This window comes from Vombatus ursinus, unplaced genomic scaffold (assembly GCF_900497805.2).
Source record: "Vombatus ursinus unplaced genomic scaffold, bare-nosed wombat genome assembly UNPS02014861.1, whole genome shotgun sequence".
Classification (NCBI taxonomy): Eukaryota; Metazoa; Chordata; class Mammalia; order Diprotodontia; family Vombatidae; genus Vombatus; species Vombatus ursinus.
This window is the reverse complement of record NW_020954639.1, coordinates 11,660,207-11,682,187: the sequence shown is the minus strand read 5'-3', so window position 1 is coordinate 11,682,187 and position 21,981 is coordinate 11,660,207. Positions and strand designations below refer to the sequence as shown.

Below are 21,981 nucleotides of genomic sequence, written 5' to 3'. Positions count from 1 at the left end.
CTGGTGTTTTTTAGGTCAGATCTGTGCTTTAGGAAGATCAACAACAGAAGATAGACTGGAGAGAGGGGGGACTTTAGGCAGGCAGACCCACCAACAGATTATTGCAATAGTCTAGGCTTGAGGTGATGAGGACATCCACCAGGTTGGTGGCAGTGCCAGAGGAGAGAGGGCATATTTGAGAGATGTAATGAAGGTGAAATCAACAGGACTTGGCAGAAGATTGGATATGGAAGGTGAGAATGAGGAGTCAAGGGTATCACCTAGGTTGGGAAGCTTGGGGGAGTACTTATTAAGGAGCTACTGTGTTCCAGGTCAATTATATGCTAGAAGCTCGAGACACAGAGACAAAAATAAAACAAACCCTGTCCTCAGGGAGCTTATTGTCCACTGGGGAAGAAAAAAACGAGGAGTTAGTGCTTTTTCTACTTCATCTAATATTACATTGTTCATTTTAACACCTTTTGGTTAATGGAACTTGTACTTTTAATTCAAATTTAAAATAAGGCTATACATTATTTCAAGATGCATATAAACCTTGTGATTCATTGTTCACCTAAACCTATTGGATGATTACCTGTTAAGGAGGTTGTTAAGGGGATTTGTGATTTGTGTGGGTGTTGGAGATCTCTGTGTTCTTTTCCCATCTCTATGATAAACCTGGAGAGACAGATGATTTCTCATGTTTCCAGGTAAAATTGAATTCTTCCAGTTAAGACAATACACCTCTTTTCCTTCATTGAAGAGGGCAGGGGGTGGTGGTCTCTGGTATGGAATGCTGCATACACTGTCTGGTACATTCAATGTTTTCATTAGTTTCGCCAAATTGCTTTTCTCTTTCTTTTCAAATGTTCGTTATGAGGAATGACTTTCTGGGTGGGAAAAGAGGAAGAAAATATTAGGAAATGAATGTCATGTAAAAACAAAAGCCTTCAATTAAAAAAAGAAAAGAAAAAAATTTCTTTATACAAATAGCAAATCTCCCTGCCAAGAGATTCACTGAGGAACGGTTGAAGGTAGGGAGTAGGGTAGTATTGTACCAATTATAAAGCTGCACACTTTAAAAGCTGCAAAACCTCAGTCCTGCTCTCCACATTTTATCCTCAAATTGAAAAGGAACACTAGGGAGGGAAAGGAATTAATGACCCTTTAAATTGTATACATCTGTAATATTTGGAGTCTGAGAACAGCTGAAATCAGATGGGGTTCTACTTAAGCCCTTTCTGTTACAGATCACAGCTATAACAACATTCCCTAGCACAGTTAGCAGTAACTATAATGCCCTCTCCCCACTTTGGGTCTTGCCTCCAGATTCTCTATTCACTGGCAATCCATGATCCAGGGCTCCCTAATATTCTGGACTCACATGGACTGGGTCTGGTTCTTAGGTGCCCAACTCCAAAAAATAACTTAGTTTCTCTTTGGTTCATTGACCTTACCCTGGAATTTTATTCCAGGGAAATCTCCAAAGTAATGTTGAGGTACTGCTCATGTCTAGGTTTCTCCAGATGTGGGCAACAGGGTCTCTAATTTCTACAAATGTGCTTAGTGTTTTCAAAGCATATTGGGTATGGGACAACCCTTATTTTAGCTCATAGAAAATGCATAAGATGTAAAGGATGCACAAGATCCCATGAACACATACAAAAATCCCTAATCCCCCACCTCTTGCTACTTCTTTCCTGCCCCCCAAGTTACTTTGTATTCATTTATATACATTTTGTATATACCTAAATATATATGCATATATATACACATATACATATATAGGTATATATACCTAAATATATGTACATGTACATATATATATGTCTATGTGTATGTATATGTGTGTGTTATATAGATATATAGTATTTCCCCCAAAGAAAGTAAATTCCTTGGGAGAAAAGGCTGTATAATTTTTGTCTTAACAAATCTTTTCTGATTGATTGGTTAGAAACACAAAGCACCCACATAGTCCATTTGACTTCCCCCAAAAGGTAAATTCATTTTAAAATGGTGCTGAAAACCATCACCCTTCTGGTTGCCTTTCTCCATTTCAATGTTTTCATTAGCCTAGCAGCCAATCAATAAGCAATTATGAAGTATATACTATGAACCAAGCATTGTGCTAAGCACTAAGGATGTAAGAAAGGCAAAAAATAAAAACCAAAGGATGTGCCCTTTTCCCAGGACCTCACAGTCTAATGGGGTGGGGACAATATGCAAACAACTATGTACAAAGAGATATATGAAGGACAAATTAGGGATAGTCTCAGAGGGAGGAAGGCCCTGAGAATAAGGAGGATTGGGAATGGCTTCCTACTAAAGCAAGTAAGATTTGAAAGAAGCCAGGGAAGCTGGGAGATACAAGACAGGAGGGAGAGAGTTCCGGACAGGTGGGACAGCCAGTGGAAGTGGCTGGAATCTAGAGATGGGGTGTTTTGTGTGAGGAACAGTAAAGAGGCCAGTGTCACTGGATTGAAGGGTAGAGCAAAGTCCAAGAAGACTGGAAAGGTAGGAAGGAGCCAGGTTTTGAAAGGTTTTAAAAGACAAAGAGAGGATTTTGTGTTTGATCCTGGAGGTAAAAGGCAGTCACTGGAAATTAATGAATGGTAGAGATAATATAGTCAGCCTCGTACTTTAGGAAAAATCAGTTTGACAACTAAGTGGAAGAGGAACTGCATTAGTGAAGAGACTTGAGGAAGGGAAAGCAATTGAAGGCTTTTGCAATAATCCAGGGCTGGGGTGATAAGGACCCATACCATGGTGGTAGCACTGTCAGAGGAGAGAAGGGAGTATATATGAGAGATGTTATGAAGGGAGAAATAATGGTTCTTATTGGTTGCATTGATTGGCTGTAGGATGTATGAGAATGAGTTAAGGATAACATCTAGATTTTGAGCCTGCATGACTCACTGGGAGGATGGCATCCTCTAGAGTAATAGGGAAGATAGGAATAAAGGAAGGCTGGGGGAGAGGAAAAGATAATGAGTTCAAATTGGAACATGTTAAGTTTAAAATACTGTGGAGCATCCAATTCAAGATGTCCATTTAAGCAGCTGGAGATGCCAGACTGGAAATCAGGAGATATATTGGGCTTGGACAAATAGATTAAGAACCATCTGCATAGAGACAGTAATTGAATTCATGGGAGCTTATGAGATCACTAAATAATGTAGTCTAGAGGGAGAAGAAAAAAAGGGTCAGGACAGAACCTTGGGGGACACCTACAGTTAGTGGGAATTACAACAAGATTGAAGATTAGTGAGAGAATAAGGATGATATAGAAGGAGCAATCTGCTGGAAAGACAGGATGAAATGGGATCATTTGTACATGTAGAGGGGATTGCCTTGGAAAGGAAAAGGGTCACCTCTTAAATATGAAACAGGCATGAAGGAGATAGTAATGGAAAGCATCTGAGTGATGTGAGATGTAGAGGACTCTCCCAGTTAATGGCCTCAATTTTTTCAGTGAAATATGAAGCAAAGTTCTTAGTTGAGAGAATTGGGAGAGGGGATCTATGGGAGGTTTGGAGAAGAATGCAAAGATTTGTAAAAATCACTGTGGTCAGTGGGATGGCGGATTGATTAGAGAGCTATAGAAGGATTGCCTTGCTTAAGTGAGAGCCTATTTGAGATTATGTAATATAAACTCACAGTGGACCCATTCAGCATGGTTTTGTGATTTTCTCTAGCTTCATTCAGCAGCAAAGGGAATAGATGGTTGGAGTAATCCAAGGCTGATCTTTGGCAGGCAAGATCTTTGACAAGATAAAGGGGCAAGAGATTCTAGTGAAGAGGACAATGTAGAGTTGAACTGGTTCACCATTGGGTCAATATGGTGAAGGGAAGAGAGTGTAGCCAATCCGGAGGTAATAGCCTGGGAAAGAACTGAGAAGTAGAGAATCTGGGTGGTATGTTGAGCACAAAGAACAGGGTTTGGAGTTGCAAAGCAGAGGCATGAGTGACTTGACCACAGCCTGTGATCAGATAAAGGACTTTCAGAGTTCATGAACACAGATGTGAAACACTTCACTGAGGGCAGGATCAAGTACAGGACCATCTCTGTGTGTAGTAGTGGTAGGGTAGGTGAGTAGGTCATGGGGAAGGTTAGCATGTTTGAGTGTCAATGTGGATGTTGAAGTCTCCTAGCAGAACAGGAGTTGGGGAGGAGAAAAAGACTGAGCCACTCACTAAACTCATTGAGAAAGGAAAGAGGGTGTGCTGAGAAATTAGCAGACATCTCAAATCTTATTTGGGTGATAAATACGGATTAAATGAACCTCAAAGGAAGAGAGGTTATTCAGTAATGGTGGTAGAGGAAGAAACAGGAAGTGGCAATGGGGAGAAAGGAGAAAGAAAGATTCTAAATCTGCCACCCTCCCCTCCCCACAGTGAATTGGGGGTACACCCAGTGCTAGAAGGAGTAACCAAGGAAGCTGTTTCCTCTGGAGGAAGCCAGGTCTCAGTGAATGTAAGCAGACAGAGGGAAAGGGGGTGGGGTAGGGAGGTTTATAATGAAATTAGTTTATTAACCATGTTGCAGAAATCCCAGAGAGCATTGTGGAAGAAAAGATTGAGTAGCTTTAGAGTGTGATGTTGGGGTGGGGTGGGGCAAGACTGGATTGAAAGGGGTGGGAATAAGAGAGAGGACAGTTACAGTGCCCAAAGGTACAGCCATTTTGGGGCATAGAAGTAGATATATTTTAGTTGTGACTCTAAGGAAAGACCTCAATCTCATAGACAGACAACATAGTATAATGGATAAAGTGCTGATCTTGGAATATTGACAAACATTACCACTGACATTTCCTAGCTGTGTGATAATATGTACGTCACTTAACCTATTAGTTTCTTTGCCCATAAAATGAGAATAATTATACATATCTGGTAGGATTATTGTGATGGTTATTGAGATAATGTCTATCTAGTGTTTTCTAAACCTAAATGTCAGTTATTATTATTTTTTGTTAGTTGGTAACATGATACCAAATCAACTTTGAGAATAAGGGTTCTTAACCTGGAGTCCATGAACTGGTTATTTAAATATTTTGATAACTAATTTCAATACAATTTGTTTCCTTCAAAATCATGGGTATTTTATTTCAGGCATTTTTTAAAAAAGACATTTTTTTCTGAGGAGTCCATAGTCTTCACTAGACTGCCAGGAGGGTCCATGATATGCAAAAAAAAGTTAAGAATCCCTGCTTTAGATATATTTTTTCCCTAGGAGGTTTTCCTGTTCACAGCTAATACATTTATAATGGAGGTGAGGCTGAGGAAGCAGGTTGGGATTTAATTTTACCTCCATCAAAGAGGGTTCATTTGCTGGCAAAATTTTAGCTATAACCCATGGCCCAGAACTACAACTCTGCATTATACAAACAAGGTTCAACCTTGGGAGTCTCTCAAAAATATCTCTTTGGCTTAAGACACGCCTCCCACATTTTCCCCTGAGAACACTTGGATTTTGGCCTTTTCACCCCACTCAAGGAATTCCTCCGGCAATATCACTATTTGTTCATGTCAAAGTCTCTACAAAAGTGGAAAATAGGACAGGTTTTATTCCATCCAATATAACAATAGCTAGTATTTTTATAGTGTCTGCTATGTGCCAGGTACCGGGGCACTGTGCTAAGCGTTTTACAGATGTTAACCTTATTTGATCTTTTACCATTATCTCAGTATAAAAGCAAACCAGAAAGGACCCAAATCTGAGCCCAACAAGGAAAATAATTCTCCTTTGCTCTTCACCTTCACCCAGGGAAGGTGTTCTCCAGGGTTAATAATACACTGGTTTTGCCCACCTCCATATTCCCCACAAAAAGAAAAACCCAGGTGAATCATCCTCTTTCCCTCTAGTGAGACCCACCTTCCCAGAAACTTCAAAGGTCCCTAGGGTTACTTCCATACTAATAAGTGCTAATCTAAATGAGCATTGCCTCAGTGGGGAAGGGACTCAAGGTTGTTAGAGTGTCAAGCAACCCTTGGATCATAGATTTAGAACTGAAAGGAAACTTAGAAGACTGTAGTTCAACTCCTTCATTTTACAGATGAAGAAACTGAGGCCCAGAGATAGATTTTGGAATATCCTGAATGTTGATTTTTGTAAAGTATTGCTGAATTTAAAGGTACCAGTGGTTGGGCAAATGAGATCAGCAGGCTGAACATCATGTTTATGCAAAGTAAGGGAGGAACCTGTCCTGGTGGGGTTAAGGATGAGAGTGTCTAGTGATGGATGGAGTTTCATCTGGCACTCCTGCCCTAGGGTCTACAGCTGCAGGGAGAGTCTGAGTTCTGGTTTCTTTTGGACCTAAGCCAAAGCATCACGAGACTCACCTGCAATTCGAGGGGCAATTCCCCACCATGAAGTGTGTGGGAAATAGCTTGAAGTAAAGGAGTCAGGAAAGGAAGACTGATCTGAAAGAAAATGAAAGAGAAGCAAAATTGTGGCCAAGGTCGAGAGAGATGCTAATAGGGTGTTCTCCAATCAGTATATGACAGCAGCTAGGTGGCGCCATAGTGCATAGAGTGCTGTGCCTGGAGTCCAGAAGACTCATCTTCATGAGTTCAAATCCAGCCTCAGACACTTACTAGCTGTGTGACCCTGAGCAAACTCACTTAACCTTGTTTGCCTCAGTTCCTCATCTAGAAAATGAACTGGGGAAGGAAATGGCAAACCATTTCAGCATCTTAGTCAAGAAAATTCCAAATGGGGTCACGGAGAGTCAGATGCAACTGAAAATGATTCAGCAACAACAATAATCAGTATATGACAAGAAATCTTCCAGTATCTAAATTTGCATTCATAGAGGGAAAATTTCCTCTTTGGAATCAATGTTGTAATAGTAGCTTACACTGAGAAGCAAGATGGCATAGAGGGTAAGGCACTGGCTATGGAATTAGAAAGACCTAGGTTCAAATCTTACCTCGAACATTATTTAGGCAAGTCACCTAGATACCATTTCATCTCAACTTCACCCCAACAATTGAATAAGAGGGTTGGGCTAGAGAGATTGAAAAGTCTCTTTTAACTCTAAATCTGATCCTATTATTTAATTCTTTGGAACCTATAATACTCACATAACTCTCAACAGCACTGGGAGAATATTGGTGTCAAAAAGATGGGCCTTTGTTTGAGGGAGAAGTTGGGATCACTAAAGGAACTTGGCAGTTTCTCAGAGGTAACCCAATCTGTTCTCTTTTTATTTAATTCTGATGCCAACTCATTGACATTTTTGATATCTGCCCAACCTTGACCCAGACTCGTTGTACCATACTGCTGTTCACAAAGCTTGTGATTCAATCAAAATGGACTTTTCTGGGGAAGTCCTGCCTGGGGAAAGTCTGCCCCTAGAAGTCTGGCTGATGCAGGCATTTGGGAATCAAAGGCATACCAGAGGTCTGTCTGGCTTTCCCCTTCAGCAGTGGGGAGAGTTCCCATCTGCCATTCATAATTTTACCCCTTCTCTCTGGCCTAGCTCCATCTTTATTTCTCCACACATGTCACATCACAGGCTCAGAGGTTTCTCAGCCACTTAAGAGTTAAATCTCCAAAGGCAGAACATCCCAGGACTTCCCTTCAGTGCTGCCCAGCCCATCAGGCTAGAGATGTTGAATTTTCATTAAATCTGTCATTTCCCAAAATCATCAGGCTGTGCCAATTTTCGTTGGCCCAAAACATTAGTAGTGGCTTCTCAATGTAAAAAGTTCTACTTTTCTCACTCCCAGTAATTATCACCTCCTTTGATCAGCAGGCTAAAAGAACTGTGTCTTTACCTTGGGCACACAGGATTGGTCCCTTTTTCTCCCACATCCCCCACACAGCTTCCCATGAAACTACACATAGCCCAGGAATCAGAGGTTTAGAGCTGAAAAATAGCAGAGGGTCTTCTGATACCAATCCTCTACTATATGTTGGTATTCTCTCTATTTTGAAAATAGTATATTATTTTTTCCAATGACAACTAAAGACAATTTTTAACATTCATTTTTAAATAGTGTTTTGCATTTTTCCAATTACATGTAAAGACAATTTTTGACATTCTTTTTTAATAAAATTTTGAGTTCCAAATTTTATTCCTCCCTCTGCCCTAAGATGGTAAGCAATTTGATGTAGATTATATATATGCAATCATTTAAAATGTATTTCCATATTAGTCATGTTATGAAAGAAGAATATGTTGGTATTCTCAGTGAACATAATATTGAATTCTTCTAAGGCTTACTCTAATTTCTTTAAAGTCCTGCGTTGGTAAGAAAAAGACTGATTTTCACAATTATGTTATCATAATCATCGTCATTATCAAAGCTTAAATCAACATGTAAATGTTAGCTATAATAGCTGACATTTATAAAGAACTTTTAAGTTCAATTCAATTCAATAAACATATATTAAGTATCTACTATTTACTGGGCATTCTCCAAAACACTGGGGATGCAAATAAGAAAAAGAAAGTGTGACACATAAAAAATTTGAGAGACAAAGGTTTTGGGTAATTAATTAGTCATTTTATTAATCATCCTAGCATCTAATTAATAAAAGGAGTCAGTAACACTCTCAAATGTCAGAGACCCTTCATGGTACCCATTCAACAATTATATGCTCTTGGAAGAGTGGGTGTTCCTGAGGGCGGCAATCAACTCTGATTGGTTAATAATTAATAAAAAGAATGAATATTATAATGAGAGGTAGGCTTATTCTAATGAGGTGCTGGGCTCGTGACTGATCACTCAGTCTTGGTCAAAGAGACTTATCTATCCCCACCTCACCCTGCCTAGAGTAATCTAGACAAAAGGGAGAATCCACATTTTCCCAAACCTGTCTGAGTGAAACACAATGGGCCAGAATCCATCAACTCACCTAAACTAAAATTTCTTTACTTTTTGAACAGATCTGAGTTTTCCTTCTCTTTAACAGCCCTCTACTTCAAAGGCTGCCTGAGTAACCTACAGGGGCTGATTTTTGGATGAGGAAGTAGAAAATGGGAAAAACCTTGGTTCTAATTCAATAGTTGTTTATTAGTATAAGAGAGAAATAATCATTTCTCTGAAAAGATAGCCCTTGCCCTCAAGGAGCTTACAGTCTAATGGGGAAAGGCAACACACAAAACATAGATGAAAAAGGGGTGAGTGGGGAAACAGTACATCGGGGGTATGATGTTCTGGGGAGTCCAAACCAAGCAGGAAACTGATAGAAAATGAAGAATTACCTAGTAGGGGCTGATCTATAAAGGAAGGCTTTGGGAAGAGTTAAGTGCCTCACCCTCCAGGCTTCAATCAGAGGGGAGAGACAACTGAGAGCTTTGTGAAGGTGTTGAGTATCAAAAGCTGGGTCAATTTGCACAAAGATGAGATTTCAGGTAATCAGTTTATCTAGGGTGAGGCATGGTAGTCTACAAAGGAGAAACCAAGCAGAGTTGCTGATGGAAAATTTTAGAAAGTGTTTTACATACATGATCTTCTTTTTGAGCCACACTTAGCCCAGTGAGGTAGGTACTACAAGTTTTATTACTCCCATTTTACACATGAGGAAACTGAGTCAAAGAGGTAAAAATGACTTGCCTGCTTATGGGGCCCCAAGAACTCAGAATCTCCTTCTCATTGGAAGTGCTAGAACAAATGTCTAATGAATCATAATCTACTCCAAAAATCAAGGGCGATTCACTATCTTTTCTACCATTAGTGCTAGGTTGTACCCTTCCCATGAATTGTTTTAGCATGAACAGATATTTGACAGAGCTGTGTGGAATCTAACTCTTGGAAAAAAAAGTTGCCAGACTAGGTTTGGTTAATGTGGTTCTGATCAGACCATCGTGTTGGTTGGAGTTTATGTGGATTTGGCACTGATAGTGTTCCGGATTTGACCAGAACCATCCAGTTGAGCCCAACTTAAAAGCAGAACTAGAAATTTGGTTACACTTTTGTATGTTGTTTAACAGCTTGGTGAATGTTCAAGGTGCCACCACAAATGTTTCCCAAGAAAGGGAGACCACAAATTGTGTGGTATTGATGATCTTTGCCACATTGGTCCCAAGCTGATGACTTGTTTGATTCTAGGCCAAGTCTACATGCAAAACCACATTGTTTTACGGAGGGAATACACACATACACACACACAAAACCTGGAATTTTAAGTGAGAGACAAAGGCTTGTACTATGGTAATTCTTTTCCCCATAAAACTCAAAGGTCATTCGTTGAATAAATAGGCACTTCTTGTTATTGTTCAGTCATATTTGACTCTTTGTGACGGTCACTTGGGGTTTTCTTGGCAAGATACTGGAGTGGTTTTCCATTTCCCTTCTCCAGCTCATTTTACAGAAGAGGAAATTGAAAAACAGGATGAAGTGACTTGCCCAGGGTCACACAGCTAGTAAGTATCTGATGCTGGATTTGAACTCAGGTCCAAACCCAGAGCTCTATCCACTGTGCCCCCTAGCTGCCCCAGACATTTATTAAGCTCCTACTATGTGTTGTGGCAGGCATTGTGCTTAGCACTGGGGATACAAAGAAAGGCAAAAGACAGTCCCTCCTCTAATCTAAGGGGAAAGGCTTGGAAAGGATTTAAATGAAATCCACCAGTGTCGGACTGGTGCTTGAATGAGAATCTAGACTGCTTTCAGTTCCAAAAAAATCTCTGCACAGAGAAAAGAGTTTATTTCATGTCACTTGGCAAGTGCTGTTGATTGAGAGGCAGTTTGGTATGTATAGAGGAAGGAGTGTCAGGGTTTAAATCCCAGCTCTGACACTCACTCACTAGCTGTGTAACTTTGGCAATTCATTTAACCTTTCTGAATCTCAATTTCTCTGTGGGCAAAATCAGGATTGGTATGCCTGTTACACCTACATTCCAGGGTTGTTCTAAGACTCACATGAGTTAACATTTGTAAAATGCTTTGAAACTTTTAATGCCCCATATAAATGCCAGCTATTAGTGTCCTAAAACCTTTTCCAGAGGTCAGTTTGGAAACACTGGAAAATATTTTCGATGAATCATAATCTCTCCAGAAAAGCAAGAAGAATGCACTAAAAATACCTCTTTTTTTCCCCCCTGGGGCCTTTGGGTGCAGTTCAGGTGCTCATGATTTGGATTCATTGTACATATATTTTTAATGTCAAAAGATGGATTTGTTATTTTACTTTGTCCCCAAGACAGGAAAATCCTGTCTCTAATAGCAAACAGAAAGGGGGATAAAACAGAGAATAGCTCTCAGAAATGGTTTCCAATGTTTCTTTCTAAGATCAGCATCTATTCACAAGCCCAAAATCTGCTAGAGAAGTAACATCCAAGTCCCTCTGTCGAATATTGTCTGCATTCTTTTTCTGAATAGCAAAGGGAAAAAGTTAATTAGCTTCGGAGTGAGTGCCTTTCAGATTGAGAGTTGAACCTGCCAAGAGTTGTCAGCGTCAAGGGCTATGGAAAATTTCCTTCTTTCCCACTAAGGCCTGTTATGGTTTTAGAGTTCTTGTTCCCTATACCTCATCAAAGAGAGGGGAACAGTAGCTGCCGTTCAGATCATTTCTTGTTTCCAAAGCACAGCCTTTGACTGGTTTCAATCTGCCCTGCCCTAAAGAGCAAACAAAAAAACCTAAACAACTGGTTCCAGGCTTTGAATTGTCTGCACATGGAAAACCATTGTCCTTCCACTGGAGAGGAATCAAGTACATCAAAATCTAATTCAGAATTGGCAGGATTTTGAGTTGGGGCTGGGCTTCCATTGACCTTTTAACACTATCTGTGGGGAAAGATTAACCCCAAAATTTGAGACTGTGAACATGATTTCAGAATCATCCTGCCATGTAGTACAATGTAAAGAGGGCCATGTCTGGCCCAAGCCAGAGGACCTGGGTTCAAATTCGGATTCTATTACTACCTGTGTGACCTTGAACAAATCACTTAGCTTTTCTAGGTTCCAGTTTCCTCAAAAATAGTTAGCGTAGATAATCTCCATAAATCTATGAGCCTATCATCTCTCAAAAATGGAAAATTTAGAATGATTTAAGTGGTTAAACAACATGCTAATTACAAAGTATTATTCATTAAAGAAGGTCTGAGGGCAAGCCATCCGAGCAACACCTGGGATGGGACCTCAGAGAAGGGAGAGATTAGAGTGGGCTCAGGAAAGACTTGACTTGGAGGACATTGGATTTGAATCAGGCCAACAAACATTGTCTAAATGGAGGCAAAGAGGGTCAAGACTGAAGAGTCCCTGTAAATAAGCCAACTTACATGTCCATCCAGGCTTCTGGCACCAAGCACTCCTCAGGGTGGTCAGGCATTCCTCACTTTGTAGTCTGGGGATCTCCAGCTGCAGTCAGTTTCATATTCTGCAGGTGCAGCCCCCAGGGTCCCAGCAGGGCTGCTGGGGGTCATGGCTAGTAGGAAAGAGTCTGAACCATTGTGCTTAAGGAGCTGAAAGGCCCAGTCAGGCCAGTCAGAGGAGAAAGGGGGAATTCCTGCCAGGTTCTCCCTTTCACTGAAAGCCCAGCAGAGAAACTGCACCTTTAACTCTGGGAAGCCTGCAGCTGCAATGAGAGAGAAAGAATCTCCATCAATAAAAGGCCTTGTGAAATACAAACTAGAGAGTCACTTGCCTCAAATAGTCCTGTTTAATCATGCTGAATGCCTTCTGGGCATCAAATAAGATTGCAACAGCTGGTGCCTCCATAGCTGAGCAGCCTGAGTTCCATTACCAACCTCTCCGGCCCTCAGCTTAGTTCTCTACTCTTGTCTGAATTTGTCTGATTTCTTCCTACTCAGCTGCCCCAAAGGTTTCCAGCTGTATCATGAACAATGGGAGCAGAAGAGGTGAGTTTTCATGATAGCGTATTGTTCCATCTGCCTTCTTGTAAGACTGTGTCTGAGAAACAAGTTTTCCCTTAGAGATGAAGCTTTCCCTTTTCAGAATATGTCTTAGTATTTCTTCAGTTAGCACATTCTTCTCACTCAATAGATATCCATTCACAGTTTGCTTCCTACATACGTACACTGAGAGATTGTCGATATACTATCCTGAGTATGTGATAATGATAAACTACACCAGGGCTTCTTCATTTTTTTTTGAATCATAGACCTTTTTGGCAGTCTATTGAAGCTTATGTAGATCCTCTCTTAGAATATTTTTTTCAATAATTTTTCAATTTTTCAATAATTTTCAATAGTTTTTCAATAATTGAAGACATAATTGAAGAACATACTCAATTTCAGTTAGAGGTTAGTGAAATATATATATGTATGTGTGTATATACATACATATATATATACACACATATATATATTTCCCATCCAAGGTCATGGGCTCTCTGAAATCTATTCATGAACCTATGGATCCCAGATTAAGAACCCCTAAACTATACTGTCATAAAATTATAGATTTAGAGCTGCAAAGAGACTTAGAAACAATCAAATTAGCCCTCACCCCATTTTACAGATGAAGGTATTGAAGTGAAGTTAAGATTCAAACTCCAAATCTCTGAATCCAAATCTAGTGTTCTTATTGACTAATTGACTAACTGACTGGTTGGTGAATCAGACTACCCAAGTTTGAGAAGGCTCATAACCAGGTTGGCCCAGTAAATAGCTATAGCAATACTTAAAGACCATCTTCTAAGTTTGCCATCTGCATGAGGCGAGATGGTGGGGAGGAAGGAGCTTCTGCATTGGGAAGTCATTGATCTTTGAGGTAGTGAAATATTCTAAGAAAACTGTGACCTTTACCTGTCTTCTCCAGGGAGACATTCCTTGGAAATTTCACCCCCTGCAAGGCCTTGGTGGTGTTGTCAGGGACCATTCTTGCCTTCTAGTAGAGATGTCCCTCCTTAGACACTCTTTGAAGAGCCTATGCATTTGCTCAGGTTTAGACCTGAGACTAGAGTTGTATCTCCTATTTATAAAGGGCCACGTTCTCTGAAGAATTAAAGTGAAGAGTCATCCAAAGGGTGATAAAGAGGCACAAGATGGGGGTGAAGAGGCTGCAACCCTTTGCCAACCAAGAAATGCACAAGAGAAGTAGTATAAGAATCCATGAGGGATGATCTATGATGGGAAAAGTAAATGAACCAGGCGTGTGCTCTGAATGATTTATAGGTCTGACTAGCTCATTCACCTCTGTGGCTCCCTATTGTCTCTAGAAGAAAAAATTAGCTCCTCTTTTTGGCATTTAAAACCCTTCACAATTAGCCTTCAACCTACCTTTCTAGGACAATCATACCTTATTCTTCCTAATGTACTCTACATTCCAGCCAAACTGGCTCACTTCCCATTGCCTGGACATTACATTCCATCTCTTGCCTCCATGCCTTTGCATAGACTGTGCCCCATTCCTAGAATGCTCTCCTGTCTCACCTTCACTTCTTCAAACCTCCAGGAATGGGGGTTGTAGAGTTACACAAAGGCAAGGAGGAGGGAGAAGGAATATTATGAATGGAAGAGGTAATTTGTTGGAATTGATGCTTGGGTAGTGCTACTACTTCAAGCTTCAATTAAAGTGCCTTCTCCTATAAGGGACCTTTCCTAATTTCCTTGGTTATTTATTAGTGGTTGTGCCTGATCCCCCAAGAAAATTACCTCGTGTTAATTTTGTATGTATTTTGCATTTATCTGCACACATGTTGTACTTTCCCTTCCCCCCTTCCCACCTCAGTAAGTTGCTTGAAGGCAGATACCCTTTCATTTTTGTCTCTGTATTCTCAACACCTAATACAGTGCCAGACAAATAGTATCTACTAAATAAATCCCTGTTGAATGGAATGGGCTGAAATTGAATCCATATACTATAAATAAAATTAGAGGAAGGACCCTAACATGTTGGATGAGCCCTCTAATACTACATAGAAGACTTGTAAGAAGGAATGGATAAGAATCACATACTATTAGAGGATATGGGGAGGATGTGATATCCAATGTTGAGGGAGTAATCACTTAAATTACAGATCTATTTAAATATCCAAAAAATAGGAAGGAGATAGTCTCTCTCTTGTTGTGAACTTTCTCTTACAAATAGTTCCATATAGAAACATTGCCAGGTCTGCTTCATTTTTCATCTATTATTGTCTTTTTGCCTCTGTTGATAAATCCCTTTTGGATTTGTTCTCATGCCAAGCTTTCTAAAAACTTCTTTCTCCTCCCACAGCTCTTCTCTTTGTTGTGAGGTGATATTGCTTATGATCTTTCACCATCCTCCTTTGTAATATTTTGAAAAGGTGTATTCTAAATAAGAGTAATCTTTCACTGCCATCTCTTCACTTGACAAGGAGAACAAAAATCAGGTGACTAAAGAAGTTCCTGGGCTCTTTTGGCCTCTTTGTTGTGGCGATTGTTTTATGTTGGTTAAATATCTGTAGAAAATGATGATTATCAGAATCAATGTCTTTCATCTTCTCCATTTCCCATTTTCAACATCAATAGCTTGTCTGAATAGGTCAGACTGGAGATATAATAACTGTGCAATGTCTTCATCTCACTTCTATCCTCTTTTATAATTTGTCATTCTGTTCATTTTACCTTTGCTAGAAGACACAATTGATGTAAAAATGACTCTGATTTGTAATGTCATATCTTATCAATTATGATTTGCTTAATTTCATTTTTTTGTGATAATTGTTCAGTTCTTGCCCCGTCTGTGATCTTTCAACTCTCATTTTGAAAAAAAATGTTTATGATATCCAAGTGGAAGCCTTTTGAGCATTTGACAAGCCATTCGCATCTATCATTTCTTAATGCTGAACCATACTTCCTAACATACTTTCTATTCTCCTGGTATCCATCTGCATAGTGAAGTCACTGAATATCAACATCTAGGTTGACTTAATTTGAAGGATCTTGTCAAGTGTCTCACAGAATTTCTTTACCACCTCATCTTCTGCAGCAGAAGTTGATATGTAAATCATAATTATTAGTCTTTATGTACTCTCATCATGAACACTGCAAGGCAAGCTGAGCAAGTAGCATGTGAAATGATGATCTCACTGCTTTTGGATACAGGATGAAAATAAATCAACCAACTTCTTTCTTGGCTTTTCCAAAAGCCTGTAAGCTATCCCACAATTCAGCTGTACCTTCCTTTTGTTTTCTCGCTTCATTTATAGCATGAATATCAATAGGGATATGATTCAATTCATATAATTTGATAAAAGAAGAAATTGAGGACTTAGGAAGATTAAGTGACTTGTCCAAAGTCACAGAGCTAATAAGTGTCAGAGGTGGAATTTGACTCCAGGGTCTCTGACTTCAGTTCTTCCAGTATTATGTCTATTCCAGGTCAAACAGTTAAATTAATGGTTCTAGGTAGTTTAAAAACTGTGTGGTTCTTAACCCCCTTAGTCCACCTTTCTGCTATGCCCACCAGTTGCGAGTGCCCTCCTTTTTTCCCCTAGAAATTTCTCTGTAAATATAAAATTTGCATACATTATATATTGACTTACATTTTCCCTAAATAAAACAAACTTTTTGAGGTCAGGCACTGTTTCATATTTCTCTTTGTATCCCTAGCACTTGTCATAGTGCCTGGTATATAGCAGGCACTTAACAAATGCTTGTTGAATGAATGAATGAATGGCAAGTAGGCAGCTCAAGTGCTTTCTGTAACTACACAATTTTGAAAGATCTAGCCCTCCAAAGGGATCCATGACATGCACAAAAATAGTTAAGTATCCCTGATCAAGAAGAAGGCCCTCCATCACGTTGGATGAACGAATCCTATTTTGAAGACCATTGGCAAGACATAAACAATAGTCACACAGAAGAAGAAAGCATTGAGGGAAGAGGAGCAGGGGAGAATTGCAATCTCCACTAATGGAGGGAGCGCATCCATTAATGAGATTATGGACCCATTAAAGAATTGTAATACTACATAGCTCTGAGAACTCATAAAGAGATCTCCCCTGAGGGCATCCACCTTAACATTTTTGCAATATTCCATTTCATCAAACAACTCAAATCAGTCATCTTTTGTCTTGTTTAAGTGAAAAAGTCAGGGAACTAGATTGCATGGCTTTTTTTTAAAGTGAAGTTTGGAAATATATTCAGTCAATTTAGGCAGGGCCCCAAAATACCCATCATACAGTAATTGTTCTCCATCCATAACAAGAATGGCATCTCATTTGGAGGCTGACCATCTCATCATTTTTTTTTGACCATGCTCTTTACTCAGTGGGAATCTTTAATCTAGTGAGGAAAAAAAAAGACAACTTCAATTTTAAGAATTCTGATGTTTCCCTAACATCTCTGGCAAACGACCCTTTATCTGCTCTTATGTGAATCCGGGTTAGTTTCAGCAATGAGAATGCTCAAGATTTTAATTCACTGATTCAGCTAGCCTTTATTAAGTATCTCTTGTGAACCCAACCTTAGTCAGTACTGGAAGAATGAAATTTGGCATTCAGAGACATCTGGCACTGTGAAACTTTTTCTCCCAATTCATTTGACTGAGGATGGAGCCAAATGCTCTTGGTTACATCATTTGCATCTTATCTTCGATTTATTCACTCTTGAGTACCTCTGGGAAGGTTCAGTTTTGATGGTAAAGTATACTTATAACACATATTGAGTGTCCAGAACATAATAGGAGCTCAATATTTGACAATGGCGATAGTAACAATAGATATAATAATATCTATCACTTTAAAATTTTGAGACCCCTTTATACACATTATTAATTTGAATCTCCAAATTAAGGCAGGCACTAACTTAGCGACTTACCTATCTATACACCTTATGTCACAGGTGGGATTTGAACCCGGGACTCATTGGCCTCAAGTCCAGCACTCTACCAACCATGCCATTTGGCATCAACAGGAATGAGTCAGCCTAACATGATCTCTGTACATTTGACATAAGCAATGCATAGTAGAATTGGGAAAAAAAAGTCAATCCCATCATCCTTCTCCTCAGGTAGTATAAGCAGCTGACTGTAATATTCATAATAATGATGCCTGTAGTTTATATTTATGTAGCCATTGAAGCTTTACAAAGCACTTGACACGTATTAAGCCTGGGACATAGATTGTGTATGATTCTGTTCATTTTTAACATGAGAAAATGACTCGGGGTGGTTGTGACTTGGTCAGGGTCACACAGCTATCTAGGTTTGGTCTTGAATCTTGGCTTCCTTTCTCTATGACCTTTGCTGTTATCAAAGCATAATAAGTGCTTGTTTTAAAAAACAAAAACAAAACTTTGTTTGCGGAATATTTTTATCATCTGAATTCAGTCCATCTCCACACTATCAAGATTGGGAAATATCCTTCTTTGGTGGTTTCTTAAATACTCCATTGTTCCATTATCATGTTTAAAAACATGCGCTGCATGAGTAAGACATCATCTGGCTCTAATTTAGCAAATGTCCTTTTCTTCCTCATCTGCATCCCCTATTTTATAGAGCAAGCAGAGCTCTGGAGAGACGGGGCCTGATTTGCATGCATTTTGGCCATGGATAGCCCTGAGTGACCTAACATGGAGTGTTGGGTTCCTGCTGATGGAGCCTTATGTTTTATTTTTGTTTTTGCAGTACTAGATTTCACAGGATAGTTCTGTCTTAACCATTTACAATACCACGAGGGGCTTTTCCTAGTCTATTCTTTTACATGGAAGTCTAAGGTATAGGGGGCAGCTAGGTGGCACAGTGGATAGAGCGCCATGGCCTGGAGTCAGGAAGACCTAAGTTCAAATCTGGCCTCAGCCACTTATTAGCTGTATGAGCCTAGGCAAGTCGCTTAACTCTGTTTGCTTCAATTTCCTTGTCTGTAAAATGACTTGGAGAAGGAAATGGCAAACCACTCCAGAGCCTTTGCCAAGAAAACTCCAAATAGGGTCATGACTGAAAACAACTGAGCAACTAACTAAGGCATAGGGAAGAGGCCTGGAAAACTGAAATCTGTCTCTGAAGAACAAAAAGAAGAGCCTAGCCTGAGCCATGGCTCAGGGACCACATCCTCCATGATACCTTATACATTCCCTTTAGATGAAGCCATCAGTTTAATGTATTTAACATAGAGTTCTACTTAAAGTGGGTGCCCTTGACCACTCTTCTCAAAGGTCTGCTGGGTTATGGGTGGCCTGCATTATCCCACAAGTCTATCGAGACAAGCTCTGGGTAAGCCACTCTATCCTGGAAAATCCAAGCCAATCTCTGGCTGGACCCAGATCAAAGAATGAAACTTAGTACTGCATCTTCAAAGTGCAAGAATGGTAAGCCAAAGGGAAAGTTGATGACAGAATTGATGTTATAAACCATTAACACTATTTAGAATGTCCTTCAGTGCCCTCTATGTCACTGAGTGATCTGAATTTCTGAAGAGAGACAGAGGTAGAGATGCAGAGAGAGAGGTAGAAGGAAAGGTAGGTAAAAAGATACAGAGATAGAGTGAGCAGTTGTTAAGTGCTCTGTGCACTGTGCGAAGAGCTAAAGGTACAAATACAATGGTGGAACACAATACACAAAGGGATTCTAGAAGGAGGGAGAGGGTATCCACATGGGGCCATGGGGAGGAGATTACTGCCACAGAGGCCTAGTTCCTGGCAAGAGAAGGCAAAAGCCTTCCCTATAAGAGTTGTGGGAACCAGGTGTGGGGTCCAGGCTTCCCACTAGCTATTAGAAACTCCTGCCAATGGAGATCAGCAACCAATCTGCAACCTAAAGTTTGCTTTAATTCTTAACCTTTCTGGTATCATGAGCTCCTTTGGTGGTCTGGTGAAACCTCAGGATTCCTTCTCAAGGTTTTAAATGTACAAAATAAAGTACTTAGGATTGCAAAGGAGATCAATTATATTCATATACAATTATCAAAATATTTAAAAATAAGCCAAGTTCATATACCCCCAGATTAAGAACCACTGTTGGCCCAATACCCTGAAAGTTTAAGTACTTTGTCCCTGGTTACATAGTTCGTATGTGGCAGAGACAGGAGTTAAGACTAAATCTTCCTGTTCCAAAGGCCATCCCTGTACCTACTACTATCCATTACATTGCCTCTCAAGACAGACCATATAGGGTATCTCAAAAGGCTTAGAGGAGTTTTCTGTTACTAAAAGCTTATAACTGCACTAAGACTTTTGGGACACACTGGGTTTTTTTTTTTCTGTCCATTTATTTCTTTCAATAGAGACTTGATTATTTTGCTAAATAATTAAGTTTTTACTACTTTGAAATCCTTAAGTTAAGACTACTTTCCTATCCTTAGTACTTTGATTTTAGAACTAACTTCTTTCATTCAATAAAAATTTAAAAGCCCCAAACAATCATAACATTAGGTTTTTTGGTCTTTAGTAAATCCAGTAGGTAATTCTTTATGAGATGGATCTCTTAGGCCTGTGAAGTGAATCCTTTCTGGATTCTTCTTATGCCACATTTCTGGCTAAAACTGGTGATCTCACTGTATCTGCTGCCATTAAGAAATAGTGTATTAATCCTACATAATTCATATGTTAGAGATTCTTTTATAAAATAAAGGTCCCAGAACACTTTGAGACTCTTAGTTCATGTCTACTACCCAGGAAACCTGGGAAAATGTATGCATGGTACACCGTCCTCTCTCTCCCCTTCCTCCCACTCAATAGATGAAATCTAACTTTCCGCTTGCTAGCATGCAGTTCATGCTATCACAAAACCAAGTTTTAATAATAAAAATAATAATAGCTAGTATTTATATAGTACTTACTATGTGCTAGGCACTACGCTAAGGGCTTTACAAATATTACCTTATTTGATCCTCACAACACCTGGGATGTAGATACTATTATTATTCCCATTTTAGAAATAAGGAAACTGAATCAAACAGAGGTTAAGTGACTTGCCTGGCTAGTAAGTCAAACAGCTAGTAAGTGATTGATTTGTATTTGAACTCAGGTTTTTCTGATACCAGGCCCAACACTCTATCCACTGTACCATATAGGAAGAAGGAGGAAAACAAAGGAGAGTCCTTCAAATGAGTAATCATTAATCCCAAAGATATAGGTTTTGAGGCATTTATATGTATATTTTTATTTGTTTAGTGGAAGAGTAGTAAGAAGAATATTCATTTAAGAAACATATTTTTTAAAAAGATAATATCATTATAATGTTATTGTATATTATATCATATCATTTTAATAATACCATAAATATTATATAATATATTTATATTATATTTGTATATAATTACAATATATTATAATATAATATTCTAAATGCCCAAATTAACTACAAAGGACCTATGAAGGAAGATGAGTTCTTTATCTGGATGCAGATAACATCTTCCTTCATAGGTTGGGGAAGTGAGAAAAAAGGGGAAAAAGTTACCCAATAACTTTGTTATATGTTTAAAAGGAATAGAAAATTATACATAATAGATTTGTAGTTTCATGTGCAAGTGTGTTTTTTTCCTATTCTATTATGTTATAGAAATGTTTGTTTAATTTTTTTAAGTTCAGAATAAAATAAATAATTTTTTTAAAGAAAAAAAGAAGAAAAAAAAAGATAATAGCACCTACCTCTCAGGGTTGTTGTAAGGTTCAAATGAGATAACACATATAAAGAGTTTTGTAAACCTTAAAGTGCTATTTAAATGCTTTATTGTTGTTCACTTCTTTTCAGTTATGTATGGCTCTTTGTGACCCCATTTGGGGTTTTCTTGGCAAAGGTACTGGAGTGATTTGCCATTTCCTTCTCCAGCTCATTTTGCAGATGTGGAAACTGAGGCAAACAGGTTTAAGGGGCTTGCTCAGGGTCACACAGCAAGTTTCTGAGGTCATATTTGAACTCAGGTCTTCGGGACTTCAGGCCCTGGCCTCTATCCTCTGCGCCATCTAGCTGGTACTGTTGTTTTGTCTTTGTATCTCCATTGCTTGGTGCAGCGCCTATCACATGAAGGGAATGATAGATGTTTAAGAGTAAATTTCCTGCCTCTCTCAGTTCTTAGTTCTCTCTCCCTCTTAACATTACTTTGTATAAACTTTGCATTTACTTATCAATATTGTATCCCTTCAGAAGAATATAAGCACCTTGAGGGCAGGGCCTTTTTTTTTT

At 39.2% G+C, this 21,981-nt stretch overlaps 1 long non-coding RNA gene across 1 annotated transcript; it reads right to left on the bottom strand.

The window, feature by feature from the left end:
- Positions 1 to 206: 206 nt before the first annotated feature.
- LOC114027534 lies at positions 207 to 12,499 on the bottom strand. The gene is made up of 3 exons (XR_003567267.1): positions 12,210 to 12,499; positions 6,319 to 6,399; positions 207 to 869 (listed from the first exon to the last, which is right to left on the bottom strand). It is a non-coding gene; the product is annotated as an uncharacterized LOC114027534 (long non-coding RNA).
- Between the last annotated feature and the right edge of the window lie 9,482 nt (positions 12,500 to 21,981).